This window comes from Lycium barbarum, chromosome 10, assembly GCF_019175385.1.
Source record: "Lycium barbarum isolate Lr01 chromosome 10, ASM1917538v2, whole genome shotgun sequence".
NCBI classification, from domain to species: Eukaryota; Viridiplantae; Streptophyta; class Magnoliopsida; order Solanales; family Solanaceae; genus Lycium; species Lycium barbarum.
Window position 1 is genome coordinate 115,789,725 of NC_083346.1, and position 16,485 is coordinate 115,806,209.

A 16,485-nucleotide genomic window follows, 5' to 3' on the forward strand; every position below is an offset into this window, starting at 1 on the left:
TTAAAAAAACAGCTTATAAGTTGTTTCAGTATAAACTGTTTTCAGCTTATAAGTTGCTTTAGATAAGCTAAGCCAAATAGGTCCAATTATTTTTTTGGACTTGTTTTAAGCACAAAATGGCTTTAAACTGGCCAGTCAAACACTCAAAAAAGCTGAAAACAGCTTATAAGCTATTTTTAAAAACTTATAAGCCAATCCAAATGGGCTCTGTATATAGAAATATGAAGAGGAGGACGACCAAGGGTAGAGCAGTCACTTAGCTTAATTAGTGCAGGAGTAGAATAATAATTACACATAACTGATTTTAGCAAATCCGTACTTCCTTTCCTTCTAGACCGTTCCCTTTGGGCCTCTCTTTCCTCGAGATCACTTCTATATTAACAATTGCTAAGGCCTAAGAGGCAAAGGAATGGGCAAAGTACTCAACCATCTTCCTCAAACCTTTTCCTCTCCCTTATGCTCAAACTGGGTATATTCCTATCTGTACTATCAATTTATATGTTAAAGTAGGTTGTAACACAATTGATGATGGGTCTTCATGCTTCTATAAAGTAGTTGTATTTTTTTGTTTGTATCGAGCATTATTGGAATATGCATATATGAGTTTCTTGTTAAAAGATTTCTGACGTTCACCAGGTGTTTGAAAATTGGAGCTGCAGTAAGTTTTTGAACTTTCTTAACCTATAGGTTTCTTTGTCACTTAGCTTATCACACTAGAATGTAAAGAGTCAATGTTCTTATGCTTGTTATAATCCTGACCTCCAATTTTCTTAACAACAAGGTAGTCATTGAGCTAGCTTGGTCTGATAATATTCAAACTGCATTATTATTGAACCCATCATTAGTCATTACACTGTGGATGACATAAAAGGTATGAGGATTTTTGTTACGCCTCTCGTTTGCGTCATAGTAGAACCTATGGTTTCCTAGCCGGGTATGTCTTTGGAATAGAGACCCGAGCCCGAGTTGGGGGTAGAAAGTGTCCTACCCCGGGTACAAAGGTACCAGTAGGCATTCTTGGCATTTTACAGAGTTAGAAGTTGAGCGAATTGATTTGACGCGATCTGAGCTGAACTTGAGAAAATTTGCAGACACCAGTCATCGTCAACGGGCCATCATTGTGCGGCGTCGACAGGGTTCCGTAGCTGAAAATCTACAGGCGAAGGTTGTCCTAGGGTTTCTTCAAGTTGTGAAGCTTAAGAGGTTGGAGTTGAAGTTGATCTTTGGAATCTTAGACCCCTTAAGACTTGCAAGTTCAAGGAGTTGAAGTTGATCTTTGGAATCTTAGACCCCTTAAGACTTGCAAGTTCAAGAGATAGAAGTTGGACGATTGGATATACTTCAAGGTATGTTAAGGCTATCCTTTCTTTCTTTTGGCATATATGATCCTATGATATGAGCCAACAAATGAGTAAGCGAGCTTCCATATTACTTTACTTTACTCTTAGAAGCATTAGAAGTACTTCAGTATTTGATGTTCATGTACCTCGTTTATGAGTGTTCCTTCTGTTCATGGGTCCAGTCTTATGTAGCCAGTTCTATGTATACAGTTTATTCATGCATTACATTCATTATATACTTATGTATATTGAACCGTGACCAGAAGGCATTATTTACGCGAGTATTAGATATATGTGGAGTATGAGAAGAGAGATAGGCGTTATACACGCATTACCACCATGATGATGATATGAGAATCAGGCTGCACATACCGCAACAATGTATATGATAATGGCCGTAGAGAGGCCGATATGATATGAGAAGAGAAACAAGTGTTATACACGCACATATATATAGATGTATGATTTTCATTGATAGGCATGAGCATGCATATTATGCGCCCACAGTGGCATTGTCAGTTACACAAATTTATGCAGATACAGACAGATACTAGTTCATACAAGTACATGCAGCTAGTCATTTCAGCTTATGACTTCAGATCTTATTCATGATTCTTGTCTATATATGTTGTTCTTATACCTTACATACTCAGTACATTATCCCGTACTGACTCCCCATTGCTCGGGGGGCTGCGTTCATGCTCGCAGGTTCAGGTAGACCGACAGGTGGTCCAGCTTACTAGTTCATACAAGTACATGCAGATAGTTATTTCAGCTTATGACTTCCGATCTTATTCATGATTCTTGTCTATATATGTTGTTCTTATGCCTTACATACTCAGTACATTATCCCGTACTGACTCCCCATTGCTCGGGGGGATGCGTTCATGCGTTCAGGTAGACCGACAGGTGGTCCAGCTTAGTAGGACTTCTATCCAGCAGTGGTCAGTGCGCTCCATTGATCCGGAGCTGCAGTCAGTTTTGGTATGCCTCTTTTGAGATGTATATGCATATGGGTATGACGGGGCCATGTCCCGTCCTTCTACGACTTTTATTCCAGTAGAGGTCTGTAGACAGTTGTTTGTATTAGTCAGATAACGTAGCCTTGTCGGCTTCTATTCTTTTGTGTACAGTATATGTAGCAGTCTAGCTGGCTTGCACTGTTTTTTCAGCATGTTTATGTATATACAGAGTGTTCAATGTTCATGATGTCGCTTATTTATGAGATCAGTTTAAGTCATGCATGGGCCCTTGATGTTCAGTAAGATTCAGATATAAGTATAGGGGTGTTTGGTCGCTAGAGGTCAGACACTCGTCACTACTCATCGGTTTGGACTATGACAATTTTTATGAAAATCAAATATGTTTTAATTGAGTTATTGCTTCTCTTTTTTTCGTCTAGTTGTCAAATTTATCCTACCCACCCATGTTGTTTTTATGCAATTTTCTCCTTATTATATTGAAAATTCTTTGGTACAAATCAATGAGAACAGGCATCTATAAATTGTCTTCTTAAACATTTACTTTCGAAGGTTTTGATTTTTGTTCATTGTATGATGTTCAAAGCCTTCGGTAGCATTTAAGGTTTTGCTATGTGAGTTCGGACATGCTATATATGGAAAATTTGAGGATATAACATTTGTAGATACTTATCATTTTCGTCTCCTGACTAACATTTGAATGGTTCCTTGGCTATTCTTCACAAACTAATTATACAAGGGGAAAATTGAAATAGAGTACTATGGGTGTAGTTTGTATTTGCTGCAGTACTATCTTGGTTCTGTTTCATAATACAACTTTAACTTGTCAATCAAAAAAAGTACTATGTGTGTAGTTCAAGTTCTATCATACGACAGGATTGGAAGTTACTTGCTTTTTTTTTTCCCGCGTGAAGCTTATAATTAATTTTTCAGTATTATGTATTGATTCCTTAGGCATGTTCATGATTGGTTTTTGCAGTATCATATATTTGAGTATATGCTGATACATCTGAGGTATGCGATAAAGCACTTAAGTATCTCAAGAAAGAAGAACATGGTAGAAGTTCATCCCAGTGTAGTGCCTGGTATGATGAGCTTTCACAGGTTCTAACAAGCTTTAAAATTTCAGAGATTAGGATTTTCTTCTAGAAATTTGTGTCATATTGTCACTGAATTATCAAAAATTTAATGTTAGCCCTTGTGTTATTTAGAAAGACACATTTAACCTTCATTTGAAATGTGTAATATTGATACTTCTGCTAGTGAATCTTCAAAAATTTGATGAATTATTGCTTATTAACTATTTAAAATTAATTATGCATTATGATAAATTTGTATTGTTACTCTACAATTACAAGTATTATAGGTTTAATAATAATCTGCTAATAACATATTAGCTATTAAGTTCTACGTAGAGGGACTGAAAATGCAAGTGCTAATTAATTCAAAGTTAAATCGCCTTGAATTACAATTTACAAAGATCAGAATTAGAGTTTACCAACAACTAAGGGATTAAGTGTGTGGCTATCCCTTTTCTTATCGTTGTTACTGTGACCGCAAAGTACACCTCTCATTTTTCTTATGTTTCATATACCTGTTTGCGTAGCTAATTTTTGCTCGTACTTCTCTTGGAAAATCTTGCTTCTAGACCTGTTTATTAACCATGCATTATGCTAAATTTATATTGTTCTTCATAATTAAAAGTATAATAGGTCTAATAATAATCTGAATATAACGTATTTACTACGTAAGGGGGCCGAAAATGAACATTCTAAGTAATTTAAGGTTAAATATTACAACGGCCAAAATTACAGTTTACTAATAACTAAGGGATCAAAAGTATGATTATTCATGTTTTTGTCCTTGTTATTGTGACTGTAAATTCCGTTTTTCATCTTCCATTTCGTGCCAAATACGCAGTGAGTTCACGTGGCTAATTTTTGCTCGTACTTCTCTTGAAAAATATTGCTTCTTGACATGTTTAATTAATCGTGCGTTATGCTAAATTTGTTATGTTACTCCTTAATTAGAGGTACTATAAGTCTAATAATAATATAAACATAACATATTACTACTATGTAAAGCGACCAGAAGTGCAAATTCTACCTAATTCAAGATTAAATATATAAGGACCAAAATTACATTTTACTAATAATTAAGAGATGAAGAGTAAAATTATTCATATTTTTGTCTTTGTTACTGTGAATGCAAATTCCATCTCCCATCTTTCATTTCTACCCAAATACGCAATCTAATCGTGTGGCTAATTTTTGCTCTACTTCTCTTGAAAAATCTTGCTTCTTGACCTGTAGTCAAGCCGTCACTAATTGAATTTTATTAGGAGTGCTACTTCATTGACTTGGGAATCTATGAAACTTTCTGGGCATAGATATTGTTATAATTAAATGAGCATTTATACCACTTTGTATAGAGTTTTATAGTTTCAATATAAAGATCTGCTATTCCAAAATTTTCATAGGAAGATATATTAATAGGAAAAATATATTTGGCACAACCACAAATGACATAGCTCCACCTTTTTAGGGGTATTAATGTAATTTCACATGGCCTTTGAAGGTGTACCAGTAAATTCCTCTTTTTTCTATTCCATTGTTACCTTTCCTGAAAAGTTAGAGCGAAAAGTCAAAATAATTCAAATTTTACTCTCTCTTTCTTCAAGACCACAATTACTCTTTTTTTCCCAATAACATTCAACAAGAAAAAACGTGCAATACACCTATTCCAAGTACATATTTGCATGCCTTTTTTTTTTTTTTTTTTTTTTGCATCAGCAAATTGTGATTTATATTTTCTGGTTTTGAACGGTAATATTATATTTTGGAATACCCAAACACATGTTCATAAAAAAAACAATTGCATTGATATGCAGTTTTAGGGCTGAGAACATGCCTTTTTTTTTTTTTTTAAATACGACTCCAAAAATATCTTCATTGGATAAATAAGATAATTATCATATGCAACATATTTTTGACATGCTGAAAAAATTCAAGCTCAATCCAATGGCTAATGAATTTTTTTTTCCTTCTTATAATAATCGTGGTGGCGATCAGATGCTTCTCACTAACTTTGTACCGGCTAATAAGACTGATGATTTTCAATATAATAGAAGGGTATAGATTTCGTTTTTTTATTCTAATTAAAATTCTTTGTTATTATTATTATTTTTTTTTTTTTTTTTTTTGGAAATTGATGTTTTTGCCTGTTTTGTTTTATGGGTCGATTCAAAATTGAATTACTGCAAATTAACTAAGATTAGATTAGGATTGAGTAAAAAAAAATTGCTAAGTGTTGATTTAATTTCGTCTATTTAAAAAAATGTATGTAACAAGTAGTCAACACTATGGTAGGGACGAAAAAATGAATCAACTAGAACATAATCTAATCTAAAACCTAACGTTCTCTTCTCTCTCTACACGGACGCCTGAGGGCGTAGCCATTGCTACCACAACTAGTTGACTTTAACTGAAATATTAAATTATCGCAATTTAGCTAAGATTACATATAATTGAGTAATAATTAGCAAGTTTTGATTTAATTCAATAACTTTTTTAAAAAAGAAATAGTGGACGTAACAAGTGTTCAATAATATGGTTGACTTTAATTGAAATATAGGATTGATTCAATTTAGCTAAGTATTATAAGATTACGTAAAACGAGTTGATAACTATTGATTCAATTTCATCAATTTAAAAAAAAATGGATGTAAGAGTTTGTCAACACTATGGTTGACTTTAATTGAAACATTGAATTATCTCAACTTAGCTAAGTATTAGATAGAATTAAGTAGCAATTAGTAAATTTAGATCTAATTTAATCAATCAAATAGTGGATGTAACAAGTAATCAACACTGTGATTGAAACATTGAATTGGCTCAATTTACTTAAGTATTGTATAAGATTGAGTAACAATTAGCAGCTTTTAATTTAATTCTATCAATTTTAAAAGAAAAAAGTATATGTAATTAGTAGTTAGTACTATGATTGACTTTAACTGAAACATTGAATTATCTCGATTAATTAAGTATTAAATGAAAAAAAGTAACAATGAGCAAATTTAGATTTAATCCAATCAATTTTTTTTTAAAAAAAGAGTGGATGTAACAAGTAGTCAACACTATGGTTGACTTTAATTGAAATAATGAATTATCTCAATTTAGCTGAGTATTAGATAGAATTGAGTAGCAATTAATAAGTTTAATTCAATCAATAAAATAGTGGATGTAACAAGTAGTCAATATTATGATTAACTTTGGTTGAAATATTGAATTGCTTCAATTTAGCTAAGTATTATATAGGATTGAATAACAATTCACAGCTTTTGATTTAATTCAATCATTTAAAAAAAAAAGTAGATGTAGCAAGTAGTCAATACTAAGGTTGACTTTAATTGAAACATAGAATTATCTCAATTAGTAAAGTATTAAATAGAATTGAGTAGCAATTAGCAAGTTTAGATCTAATTCAATCAATTTAAAAAAAAAAAAAAAAAAAGATGTAACAAGTAGTCAACACTATGGTCGACTTTCATTGAAACATGCATTGAATTCCTTCAATTTAGTTAAGTATTATATAGGATTGAATAACAATTTGCAACTTCTGATTTAATTCAATCAATTTTTTTTTTAAAAGTAGATGTAACAAATAGTCAATACCATAGTTGCCTTTAATTGGAACATTGAATTATCTCAATTAGATAAGTATAAAATAGAATTGAGTAACAATGACCAAGTTTAGATATAATTCAATCAATTTAAACAAAAAATGTAGATGTAACAAGTAGTCAACACTATCGTTGATTTTAATTGAAAAATTGAATTGCTTCAATTTAGCTAAGCATTATATAGGATTGAGTAACAATTAGCAACTCTTGATTTAATTCAATCGATTTTTTTTTTAATAAAAAGTAGACGCAACAAGTAGTCAATATATGGTTGATGTTAATTGAAAAATTGAATTATCTCAATTAAGTCAAGTATTAAATAAAATTGAGTAACAATTGGCAAGTTTTGATTTAATTTAATCAATCTAAACAAAAATAATGAATGTAACAAGTAGTCAACACTATGATTAACTTTAATTAAAACATAAAAATTATCTCAAAATAACTAAGTATTAGATAGAATTGAGTAGCAATTAGTAAGTTTATATCTAATTCAATCAAGAAAATAGTGGATGTAACAAGTAGTCAACATTATGATTGACTTTAATTGAAACATTGAATTGCTTCAATTTAGCTAATTATAGATTGAGTAACAATTAGCAACTTTTGATTTAATTCTATCAATTAAAAAAAAAAAAAGCAGATGTAACAAGTTGTCAATACTATCGTTGACTTTAATTGAAATATGAATTATCTCAATTAGTTAATTATTAAATAGAATTGAGTGACAATTAGCAAGTTCATATCTAATTCACTCAATTTAAAAAAAAAATAGTGGATGTAACGAGTTGTTAACACTATGATAATGGTTGACTTTGATTGGAATATTTAATTATCTCAATTTAGGAAAGTATTAGATATGGTTGAGTAACAATTAACAAGTTTTGATTTAAGTCGATTATTTTTTAAAAATAAGGATTTAACAAGTAGTCAACACTATGGTTGACTCTAATTGCAATATTAAATTATCTCAATTTAGTTAAGCATTAGATAGGCTTGAATAGCAATTAGCAAGTTTTGATTTAATTCATTTTTTTTAAAAATAGACGATGTAGCAAGTAGTGTCTCTTCGTAGACATTCGATAAAACTGAAACGATACAAAGAGACGTAACAAGTAGTCAACATTATGGTGGACTTTGATTGAAGTTGAATTATCTCAATTTAGCTAAGCATCAACCATTATTAAGTACAAGTTTTCCCAAGTGTTGATTCAATTGAATCATTTTAAAAAAAAAAAAAGTGGATATAACAAGTAGTCAACACTATGATTGACTTTAATTGAAATGTTGAATTATCTTAGTTCTAAGAGTTAGATATATTTGAGTACCAATTAGCAAGTTTTGATTTAATTCCATTATTATTTTTTAAAAAAAATGTAACAAGCAGTCAACACTATGATTGACTTTACTTGAAATATTAAATTATCTCAAATTAGCTAAGTATTAGATATGATTGAGTAACAATTATCGGCTTTTAATTTAATTCAATCAACTTTTAAAAAAAATAATGGATGTAACAAGTTGTTGACATTGTGATTGACTTTAATTAAAACATTGAATTATCTCAATTTCAGGCTCTGCGCTTCTCTTTCTCTCTCCTCTCATCTCACCAACAGTAAGTGCAGCTCCCCCCAACCCCCACCCCACCCACCCTCCAACCAAGCCACCCCAAACGGTCACCGGCGACCGGCGACGACGACCACCACCACCACTGGTAATACGCTTCCGGCCGGCCAGATCTCTCTCTCTCCTCTGTTCTCTCTCTTCTTTCCTTCTTCCTTTTTTGTTTTTTTCCTCTTTGCCTTTCTCTTCTACCCTGCGACCGGAAATCCCCCACTAGTAGGTTTCCGGGTAGTTTCTGCAAAGGTACTTGAGTTTTCCGGCAGTTCCTGGCGGTGAACAGTGATTCCGGCCAGTGAACAGTATTTTCCGGCAGAGAACAACATTTTCAGCGGCAAATAGAGATTTCTCAGTGGTGAACAGGTTTTATTTACTTGGAGTTGGTACCTCCAATAGCCCATTTCCTGTCTTTTAGCCTTATAAAATTTGCCTGTTCCGCCTAATTAAATACTTATTTCACTGCTTATAGACTATTGCTAACTTGTGCTTTAGTATTGATCCTTCGTTTGTCTTAGATTAACCTTTCACTAGCGAATATTTGCTTTACTGGCTTTGGTGAGGGATGGTATACTAGGGTCATGTTCTCGGTTGGGATCGGGGGCCAGGGTTGGGGGGGCTAAGGGGGTTGAGGGAGCTTCTAGGTTGAGAGTAGGGTCTTGGAGTATTGGGACTTTATCGGAAAAGTCCATAGAGTTAGTTAAGATTCTTAAGAAGAGGAGGATTAATATAGCTTGCGTCCAAGAGACTAAATAGGTAGGACCTAAAGCTAAGGAAGTGGATGGGTACAAGCTTTGGTTCTCGGGCAAGTCGAGGTATAGGAATGGGGTAGGGATCTTAGTAGATAGTGAGCTTAGAGATCAGGTGGTAGAGGTTAGGAGGATCAATGACAGGATGATGGCGATTAAGTTAGTCGTGGAAGGGTTCACCTTGAACATTATTAGTGCCTACGCGCCACAAGTAGGTTTGGACGAGGAGGTAAAAAGGCGCTTTTGGGAGGACTTGGGCGAAGTGGTGGTAAGTATACCGCCTACTGAGAAGTTATTCATAGGAGGAGAATTTAATCGGCACATTGGGTCTGTTTCGAGGGGTTATGACGAGGTGCATGGAGGATTTGGCTTCGGGGAGAGGAATGGTGGAGGAGTCTCACTCCTAGATTTCGCAAAAGCTTTTGGATTGGTGGTAGCCAACTCGAGTTTTCCGAAGAAGGAGGAGCACTTGGTAACCTTCCGTAGCTCGGTGGATGCGACGCAAATAGACTTTTTGCTCCTTATAAAATATGATAAAGGCCTCTGTAAAGACTGCAAGGTCATACCGAGTGAGAATCTTACGACCCAACATAAGCTATTGGTGATGGATTTGGAGATAAGAAGGAAGAAGAAGAAGAAGGTCGTGGATGACCGACCGAGGATTAGGTAGGGTAGTTTGACTTTGTCTAGTGCCCTAGAGATGGGGGAGAAGTTGAGGGCTATGGGAGCGTGGGATAGTAGGGGGGATGCGAGCAGTATGTGGGATAGGACGGCCAGTTGCATTAGGGAAGCAGCTAGAGAGGTATTGGGGGTCTCACGAGGCCGCCGTGGTGGGCACCGAGGGGATTGGTGGTGGAATGGAGAAGTCCAAGGGAAGGTAGAAGCAAAGAAGCAGGCATATGTGAAGTTAGTAGATAGCAAGGATGATGAAGAGAAGAGGACGAACAGGGAAAAGTATAAGATGGTGAGAAAGGAGGCGAAGTTGGCAGTTTCGGCGGTTAAAACGGCAGCCTTTGAACGCCTTTATGCAGAACTAGAGGACAGAGGTGGGGATAAGAAGCTATTTAAGCTCGCTAATGCGAGAGAGAGGAAGGCACGCGACTTGGATCAAGTGAAGTGCATCAAGGACGAGGATGGCCAAGTGTTGGTACAGGAATCTCGCATTAGACAGAGATGACAATGATACTTTCATGAACTCTTGAACGAAGGAGGGGACAGAGACATTGTGTTGGTAGACTTGGAGCACTCGGATAAGCGTCGCGACTTTAGATATTATAGGAGTATAAAGGTTGAGGAGGTTAAGGGAGCTGTTCGTAGGATGCGCAGGGGAAGAGTGACCGGACCTGACGAGATTCCTGGGGAATTTTGGAAGAATGCAGGCAGGGTAGGCTTGGAGTGGCTGACTGGGTTGTTTAATGTCATTTTCAAGACAACGAAGATGCCGGAAGAATGGAGGTGGAGTACAATGATTCCCGTGTACAAGAACAAGGGAGATATTCAAAGCTGCAACAACTATAGAGGTATCAAGCTGCTAAGTCATACTATGAAAGTGTAGGAAAGGGTGGTGGAAATGAGGGTGAGGAGAGGTGTGTCTATTTCAGAAAACCAGTTTGGATTCATGCCGGGGCGCTCGACTACAGAAGTCATTCATATTGTAAGGAGATTGGTGGAGCAGTCTAGGGAGCGGAAGAGGGACTTGCACATGGTATTCATTGACCTAGAAAAGGCCTACGACAAAGTGCCAAGAGAGGTCCTATGGAGATGCTTGGAGGCTAAAGGTGTACCTGTGGCGTACATTTGAGCGATAAAGGACATGTATTATGGAGCTAAGACCAGGGTAAGGACGGTAAGAGGATAAGGACGGTAGGAGGAGACTCGGAGCACTTCCCTGTTATGATGGGGTTGCATCAGGGATCAACTCTTAGCCCGTTTCTATTCACCCTGGTGATGGATGAATTGACACGACAAATACAAGGTGAGGTGCCTTGGTGTATGTTGTTCGCGGATGACATAGTCCTGATTGACGAGACTCGCAATGGAGTTAACGATAAGCTGGAGGGCTGGAAACAGACGTTGGAGTCTAAAGGATTTAAATTGAGTAGGACCAAGACATAATACTTGGAGTGCAGGTTCAGTGGCCTACCGCGTGAGGCTGACGGGGAAGTGAGGCTTGGTACCCAGGCCATTCAAAAGAAAGGAAGTTTCAAGTATCTTGGGTCTACTATACAGGGAGATGGGGATATCGACGACGATGTTTCACATTGTATTGGTGCAGGGTGGATGAAATGGAGGCTCGCCTCCGGAGTGCTGTGTGATAAGAAAGTTCCACCAAAACTTAAAGGCAAGTTCTACAAAGTGGTGGTTAGACCGACTTTATTGTACGGGGCGGAGTGTTGGCCAGTCAAGAAATTTCACGTTCAGAAGATGAAAGTCGCGGAAATGCGAATGTTGCGGTGGATGTGTGGGCACACTAGGAGGGATAGAATTAGGAATGAAGATATCCGAGATAAGGTGGGAGTAGCATCGGTGGATGACAAGATGCGGGAAGCGAGGCTAAGATGGTTTGGGCATCTGAAGAGGAGAGACACAGATGCTCCAGTGCGGAGGTGTGAAAGGTTGGATATGGACGGTTTCAGGAGAGGCAAAGGGAGGCCGAAGAAGTATTGGGGAGAGGTGATTAGACAGGATATGACACAGTTTCAGCTCACCGAGGACATGACCTTAGGTAGGAGGTTGTGGAGGACTCAGATTAGGATAGAAGGCTAGGTTGCTTATCCTTTCACCATAGTAGTTGTAGTTTTTCTCATTTGTTTATTACCATTTGATTTCTGCATTTGATTGCTGTTTATATTTGTTGGGCCGTTGTACTTTGGTTATCTTATTTATCTATAGTAGTTAATGCTCCTTTCTTTCTGGACTGTCCTACCATGACTTTTTCGCTTTTGTTATTCCTTGTTTTCATATTGTTTTCGATATGCTTGGTCCTATCTGACCTTTTGTCTTGTTTTCCTCTCTTGTTTTCCTCTCTTGTTCTCCTCTCCTGAGTCGAGGGTCTTTCGAAAACAGCCGCCCTACCTTTCAAGGTGGGGGTTAGGTCTGCGTACACTCTACCCTCCCCAGACCCCACATGGTGGGATTATACTGGGCTTGTTGTTGTTGTTGTTGAATTATCTCAATTTGTTAAGCATTAGATAGGATTAGATCGAATAAATATTTTGTAAGTGCTGGTTTAATTCAACCAATTTAAGAAAATAAAAAAAAAAACAGTGAATGTAACAATTAGTCAACACTGAGTTGACTTTAAAGGAAACATTGAATTATCTCAATTTAGCTAAGTATTAGATAGAATTGAATAACAATTAGCAAATTTCGATTTACGTCAATCATTTTCTTTTAAATAGCGGGTTTAACAAGTATTCACACTATTGTTGACTTTGAATTAAAGATTTATTCTAGCAAGAGTTTTGATAAGTATTAGATATAATTGAGGAACAATTAGCAAGTATTGATTTAATTCAATTAATTTAAAAAAAATGACAAAAACTGGATGAAACAAGCAATCAACACTATGATTGACTGTACTTGAAATGTTGAATTACTTCAATTTAGCTAAATATTTTATAGGATTGATTAAATATTTTTACTAAGTTTTGATTCAATTCAATCATTTTTTATATAAAATAAATGTTATTTCGTCAAAAAAGTAGACAATTTTTGTATGTAATTTAGGACTTTTTTTTTTCCTATTGTTTAAAAGATATTTATAGGGTACATTAACTTGTAGTTTGTATTGATAGACTGTATATATAGGTTGACCAAATAACTATATTAGGTGTATGTATAAATTATATAAAAACAATAGAGGAAAAAAATTTGAAGTGAATCTTTATCCAAGATAAATTTATGGGTTCTAGGTGTTGGAAGAATGAAAAGCTTAAGCATGCTATGTGTAATAATTGCTTTATCTTGGAGGAAAAAATTTGGAAGGAAATACCACCTATTGGAGCCAAATCTTGATTAAGGGTAATTAGAACCTTTTAATAGGATTGTGTCAAGTTGTGCCATTTTTGGTTGGGCCAAATAGCAGCACCCTACTTTTATTGGTAACATTATTAGTAACACTTGTGCTCTCATGGCAAATGGAAAAGTTGTAGTATGCTACTCCTATATTAATGGCAGTTTCGCATTTTACGACGTCTGCAAAGATAGTTTCAGAACCGAAATTCATCCCCACTTTGTGACTCTAGGAGGAGAAAGTGATATATTAAGCCATGTGGTGGCCAATGTAAGGCCTGTGGTAAGCGACTCAAAGTTGTATTGGTCTACCAATAACCTATTCTTGTATGGCTATGATTTTGTCCAACAAAAATGGTTTAAATCACAATATCTTAAGAAATTGGAGTCATGGAGACTTCCTTGGTTTCCTCTTGTGGTTTTCCTGTTTTGGTTGACCTGTATAATGGAGAAGAATTCCTAGTGCTTGTTCCAACATCTCATGGAAAATTGGGAATGACATTCCTTGATGTCTCCAAAGGGGTTTTAAGTGTGAATGTGAAGTCACGCCACACTTTTTCTCCTGACGATCTTAAATTCGAACCCCTGGGTGGAATGGCGATTTGAGTGCACTCTGTATTTATTCGTAATTTCCTTTTTAGTTAGCATAAATTCATCGTCCAATTGGCCTGTTTGAAAGTTCTATCTTCCCAAAATTTATCTATGTTTTGTTGATATAGTGCTAATTGTGGTCCTTTTGGAATTGATACTAGTACTAAAACAATCATGACTTAATGGATCACTATGATCTTTTTCCAAGCCGATGATATATCTGTGTACAAGAAATTCGTTTGTTGAGAATTTGGGATATGATCGACAAGTTCACCTCAATTGTTCAACACTATCTACGAGTTCGCATAGCCTTGTTCTAGAAACCCAAAGTGTCGTTTATAACCGTGTTATAAGAACCAAAAGAAACCTATAGGTTTTAGGCGCCAATAGACTTTAGGGCTCGTTGGAGCTTCTGATCATAACGAATCGAAGCCGAAGAAAAGACTGCTTGAGGTGTTATGGCATAGAAAAGGATGCTCAAGTATATTAGCTTAGCTACTATGACTATAGTATGTTTTTTTTTTTTTTTTTTTTTTTTGTAAGGTAATATTAACGATAGAATATCACGAAGCGAGTGCTGACATTCTGCGGAAAGCACCAGGCCAAATCCTCTTGTATATGTAAGGAGTGAACCAGTGTTGTCAAAGGCGAAAAACAATTAAAAGGGCTTAAGATCTTTTGGGGAATTAAGCGTAAACCGCAACTATAGTGTGGGCTTTAGTATAAAAAGGCGCGATGATAAAAATGTATTTGTCATGCAAGGAAAACGTACCAAATTCATTTATAATGTTTTCCTTAACAAATAACTTATCTCTTTCCCTGTCAAATATATTTTTTAGTATTTCTACGTTCAAGATAAAACTCACGGGCAATGAGGTGCACACTTTAGTGCCTTGCCTACACTGGAGCGCAGGTTAAGCAAGGTGAAGCGCCTAGCTTTTCTGAAAATAAAGGCCTTTAACACGCGTTAAATAAGCCTTTGACAACACTGGAGTGTACTAGGTTCAACTTATCATCTATATTGTTTACAACATTCACCCCACTCTAGTAATGTAAGTCTGGTGGCATAAAAGGCAGCCCGGTGCACTAAGCTCCCGCTATGCGCGGGGTTCGGGGAAGGGTAGAAGTCTTACAAAAACTCATAACATCTATGGTTCCTCCCTATTCATGCTGTCCAAAGCATGCACAACGGTATTTCCTGTCAAGATTGTATCTGATTTCTTTCCCTTGTCCCTGCAAATTACTTCGTTTTTTGATATGGTTATTTTGCTTCTTTGGCGACCCCAACCACAACCTTAAGGATGAAAGTGGAGGGCTCTTTCCGCTTTATAAACTGTGTAGAATATGCATTTATAGGGTTCCAAAAAACCTAGCTTTCAAAAACCAAATCTAACTCCGACTGAAAAAAATTGCGGGGCTCTGCGCTATCTGTGCGTCGCACAAGAAGCGCGGAAGGCAAAAATATTCAGAGACTTGTATTCTCGCGGTGCCTCAGCAACGCAGACTGATCACAGGTTGTCTGCACATCCACTTTCCTTGCAGGTACGTTTCTTTCCTTTGCTTTTCAATTGTTTCTTTGCCTTATTAATTTTGTTTCCTTTAATCTCCAATCATTAGCAATCATAAGGCAAATCATTATGTCACCCTTTGTCTTCTTTAATTTCTATCTCCCTTTCTTTTCTCTTTTCTTTTTTTCTTCCGCGTTTTATTCAATTTTACTTCAAATCTCTTCATCTTCACACCACTGTATTCATACATAGTAAAAATATAATATTAAGCACAAAGCAATATAATTGATACTCAAAAGACGATTAAAAGTACTAGAATGTGAAGCAACACTGACTAAATATAGGGAAAATTTCAGAAATATACAAGTTGGTCACTTACATTGCAAAAAAATAGCCCAAAACTTACATTACAAAAAATAACCCAAAATATACAAACATATACAAACATATACAGACATATACAAACATATACTAACATATACAAACATATACATACACTTATACCAACATATACAAACATATAAGAAGGCAGAGAGAGAGAGAGTGAGAGAGAGAAGAGTTTGGGCGATTTTTTATAAGAATTAAAAAAATGGGTCAATTTTGGTAGCATTGTTGCCCCATTTAACATACAATGTAATTTTCTCCTAAATATATGCAATTTTAAGCCGAACATCAAATGCGTGCCGGATTCTCTAAAAGTAGATTATTTTTAGATAATCCGACACAGATACGCCATCGAAAGTGAAGAGTCCATGCAACTTAGGATGTTCCTAGTCTCGCAATCATTAACAGCTACATGTAGGTATTCTAATAAATCAAATGACTAAGATATGAAGAAACTACTATATCCTCAGATTACCTGACCAACTTTCAAGACGACAATCAGTTAAATATAAGCAATAGAATGCTGGGCAGAAAAGAAAGCAGATGAAACAAGATTCATGCAGATTAAAGGAGCAGTTGTCTGTTACACAGAGCGGCTGGGCTTGTGTGTTTTGACGTACA

The 16,485-nt window shown here is 35.7% G+C and overlaps 1 long non-coding RNA gene across 1 annotated transcript; it reads left to right on the forward strand.

The window, feature by feature from the left end:
- Positions 1-155: 155 nt before the first annotated feature.
- Positions 156-2,956, forward strand: LOC132614635 (uncharacterized). The gene is made up of 3 exons (XR_009572373.1): positions 156-469; positions 1,092-1,346; positions 2,049-2,956. It is a non-coding gene; the product is annotated as an uncharacterized LOC132614635 (long non-coding RNA).
- The last annotated feature ends 13,529 nt before the right edge of the window (positions 2,957-16,485 follow it).